The following is a 5,000-nucleotide window of genomic DNA, read 5'->3' on the forward strand; positions in this document are numbered from 1 at the left end:
ATCTTAACTGATTGGAAGTGTTATCATGAACATTGTTTTATCTTGGTATAAAAGATGGCCTACAGTAAATACTCTGCTCAATACCACAGATTTGCTTGTCAGTTGGGGAGCATCATTGCCATGTGTTGAGAGGAATTGTTTTGGGTTTGAATAATTCATCTCTGGAAACATGGAAGTTTTTGTTTATCATCCATAAATGGACAACTGGATCTGAAGAAAATTCTAACTGGGCCCCACCTGCAAGGTCATGGACTGTTTATCTTGATATGAGATCACCATGTCACCCACACATATGGTTGTGATGCATGTGCCTGGTGTACCCTTATCAGGCAGGTAGTCATGATGGGTATACTGAGCTTTGTATATTTGTACCCCAGTGCCACTTTGATGGCATGTGTTGCTCTCTCAGTCATTAATAATAATGATAATAACAATATTTTCTAATGCAGACCCAAGGCCAACAGTTTTGTGGGGAGGGGTATTCGACTGGTACTTTACTTTATTGTACTTGATTCATGTTATCAACCTTGGAAGGATGAAAGACAAAGTTGACCTTGGCAGGATTTGAACTCAGAATGTAAAGAATGAGAAGAAACAGCACCAGGCATTTTATCCATTGCTCAACCGATTCTGACAACTCATAACTTTGTTTCCTAGAAACAATTTCTAATATAATAATAATTTCTAAGATAGGCACAGGGTGGTGGGAAGGAAAAGTCAATTATATTGACCAACACTTGATGCGTATTTTATTGACCCCAAAATGATGGAGGGCAAATCCGACTTCACTGGGATTTGAACTCAGAATGTAAAAACTAATGAAATGCTGCTTAGCATTTTGCCTGGCGTGCTCACGATTGTGCTAACTGACCACCTTTCACTGCTTTAATAGTAATAAAGCTCATGGAATACAGATCTAGTGCAGGAATTGAAACCATGATCTTGCAATTGTGAGTACAATGCCCAAACCACTAAGCCATGCACACACACACACACACGGTATACTGTAGGTGGCTGTAAAATAGTTATATATTAAAAGTTAAATTAATGTACAAATGCAGACATTTGTAAAGAAGAACATTTGAGAGCAGCTTCAGGAGCAGAGCAGCAGAGAATAGAATGTGACAATAGACAAGAATATGAAAGTTGTTTGTGAAAGGAAGCTCTCTATTCTCGATATATTTTCATATATAATCAAACTAAGAGTGACAAAAGAAATGCTTCATGTGAAGGTGAAAATATCATTGAATCTCTGGCTAGACAGACTATAATATTGGATTAAAAGAATATGAAATAACACCAATTACATGTTTTGCCTTCAGCTATCATATCAGACCAATACCTGATTCCATTGGGATGTTATGAATATATTACAATTCAGTAAAGCAGTGTCTACTGCTGAACTCAAAGATGCTGCGTGAATATCTTTATTTCAAATTTACAGATTTGAAATAATAATGAAATGATACCCAAGAAAACCTGTTCTTTCATATGTATCATACACCGAACTCATAGTCATAACTATTGACTTACAGACCTCCCTTTCACTCCCCCCGACCTCCCTATACACCTATGTGCTTACCTACTTAACTGCCTTTCTACCCACCTATCTTCATACCAACCAACCTATCTACCTACCGACCGACATACATACATACATTCATACATTCATAAAACATACATAAATTATTTTATGGCAAAACAACTTTGACAAAAAGCATCTTTCTTTGCAAACAAATAAAAATGGCCATCACAGATAGCAATTCAATTTTTATTCCAACTCTCATGATGCTAATCAATCTTCTCCAAACACTGATAGCCAGCCAAAATATGCCATAAGAGAGACCGATAATGATGTAAAAAAACCATTGTTGCCATCATTGAACACTCATATATCTCCATATCTAACTCATTCAATAGAGATGACTGTCGAATATATTCAACTTAAGAACATTTTGAAACCACAGTTCATAAAATTTTTTATCAATTTTCTCTGCCATCAATGAGTGAGAGGGCATTTTTAACATGATAAAAGAAAACACCCAACTGCCCTCATGCTAAAAGTTATCAATGATGTTGCTAAAGTGCACATGGAATCATGTGACATCAATTACTCAACAATTAATACTTTCCGATAAACGGCCGTTATTGCACAGAGATGTTAAAAACCAGGCAATGCCTGTACTTGAAGCTTTTTTAAATGAGGAAAGATTTTACCCAGGATCAATTCCACTCATTACACAACATATGCATTTGTTTACAAAGATTATATATTAACATTATATCTTGAATTTTTCCTGGATACATCGATGGTGAATCCATCAAGGCTTTACACTTGAAATGTTGCAGTTTAATCTGTTATTTGTGTAAACAAAGGAATAAGGTTTCTTTCTCTAATGTTCAAAATGTTCAGTGTTGAAGCTATGAGCTTTTATTTTTCTGTAATACAGAGTTTGCATTTGCTGTGTCGCACCTTATATTTCGTAACTTTAATTATGATGCTCCAGTTTATATTTGGATCATTAACACTCCTCTATTTAAGGTTCCATACCATATTAGACAAAGAAGTTGCATGTCTTTAATTCTTACCTCTTAACAAAGCCAAGTGTTGCATGTATCTTCCTTTGCAAGTCTTTCCAGTAATTCCAATGTCAGTTTTTATAGTTCCATCCATGTCAGAGATATTGACCAAGTAAACCGTTTTCCCTCTAGGCACATATCGTTCAATTATCAGGGAATCCACACTTACAAGATCTACATAGAAGTGTTCCTCATGCTATTGATTCAAGCTCCTACTTATTTTATTATTTTGTAAGTGGCTGAATATTCCATAGACACATGCACCCTTAATGTAATTTTCAGCCAGACTAAATCATGAATTGTATGTGACAAGGTTGGTCCCTTGAATTACCGATTCAGTCCATCGGTTGAGCTTCCCAACAGCTTCTCTCCCCAATTCTAATCTTCAGACCTGAGTCGACTAAGAGCAATATTAAAAGATTCTTCTCCAAAGTTTTCTTCAATGTGATTCCACAAAAGCAAAACACAGAAACAGTCGAGATGGATATGTAAGTCAATTTATGATATTGGATAATGAAAATAACAATATGGTGTTTATAGGCTGAGATAGTGATTAATAAAAAGTGGACATTGGTCTGTGGTTAGGAGGGAAATATTGGCCTATGGTAAGAGAGCTTTCGAATGAAGAAGTTCAATCAAATTAAATTTATGATGTGTCACTTGTATTTCATGTGACAGAATAAAACAGATACGTTAATAATCACTACATGGAGTTCAGCATTGATATTCGTTAAATGTGTTTTTCACTCTGTTTGTGTAAGTCTATGCGGGTGTGTGGGTATTTATGGCCATAGATACACACACACACACACACACACACACACACACACATATGCAAACATACACAAGCATACATTTATATGAATATATCTGTTTATACAAGGATTTATCTGGATATCAGTCGTACACGTGTTTCAATGAGTTACAGTTGTTTGTGCCTTGAAGCATTATGATATGCCTCTTCATTGGAATTTATGTTATACATGTGTGTATGTATATGAGAGTGTGTGTGTGTATGTGTATACATGTATATATGTGTGTGTGTGTGTTTATATATATATATATATATATATATATATGGCTTTCGTTGACATGGAGAAAGCCTTTGACAGGGTCCCCCGATCCCTTATCTGGTGGTCAATGAGGAAACTTGGGATAGAAGAATGGCTAGTGAGAGCTGTGCGAGCCATGTACAGAGATGCGGCCAGTAAGGTGAGGGTTGGAAATGAGTACAGCAATGAATTCCGGGTAGAGGTAGGGGTCCACCAAGGTTCCGTCCTCAGCCCCCTATTATTTACCATAGTCCTCCAGGCAATCACAGAGGAGTTCAAGACAGGTTGCCCCTGGGAGCTCCTCTATGCTGATGACCTTGCCCTAATTGCGGAGTCACTATCAGAACTAGAGGAGAAGTTTCAGGTGTGGAAGCAAGGTCTAGAATTGAAGGGCCTTAGAGTCAACCTAGCTAAAACCAAAATCCTAATAAGTAGGAAGGTAGATAAAACACAAACCCCTTCAGGTAGATGGCCCTGCTCAGTATGTAGAAAAGGAGTAGGTAGTAACTCTATAAGATGTACCCGGTGCAAGCTATGGACACATAAGAGGTGCAGCAACATCAAAGGCAGGTTAACTAGCAAGTTAGTTTTTGTTTGTGGCAGATGTTCAGGTGCAATAAAGACTGCAAACAAACAGGAAACAACTTCTATCTCATTCCAGGGTGAAAAACTAGAGGTAGTCGATAGCTTCCGCTATCTGGGCGACCAAGTTAGTAGTGGGGGTGGGTGCGCTGAAAGTGTAGCTGCTAGAATAAGAATAGCCTGGGCAAAGTTTAGAGAGCTCTTACCCCTGCTGGCGACAAAGGGACTCTCACTCAGAGTAAAAGGCAGACTGTATGACGCATGCGTACGAACAACCATGCTACATGGCAGTGAAACATGGGCTGTAACTGCTGAGGACATACGTAAGCTCGCAAGGAATGAAGCCAGTATGCTCCGTTGGATGTGTAATGTCAATGTGAATACCCGTCAGAGTGTAAGTATCTTGAGAGAAAAGCTGAACATTAGAAGCATCAGTTGTGGCGTGCAAGAGAGACGATTGCGCTGGTATGGACATGTGGTGAGAATGGAGGAGGATAGCTGCGTGAAAAAGTGCCACACCCTAACAGTTGAGGGAACCCGTGGAAGAGGTAGGCCCAGGAAGACCTGGGCTGAGGTGGTGAGGCAAGACCTTCGTACATTGGGCCTCACCGAGGCGATGACTACGGACCGAGACCTTTGGAAATGGGCTGTGCGTGAGAAGACCCGGCAAGCCAAGTAAGATCGTTGCCAGTGCCCCTGGACTGGTTCTTGTGCGGGTGGCACATGAGATGCACCATTTTGAGCGTGGCCGTTGCCAGTACCGCCTGACTGGCTCCTGTAGGATTT

This window comes from Octopus bimaculoides, chromosome 14 (assembly GCF_046866305.1).
Source record: "Octopus bimaculoides isolate indiv1 chromosome 14, ASM4686630v1, whole genome shotgun sequence".
NCBI lineage: Eukaryota > Metazoa > Mollusca > Cephalopoda > Octopoda > Octopodidae > Octopus > Octopus bimaculoides.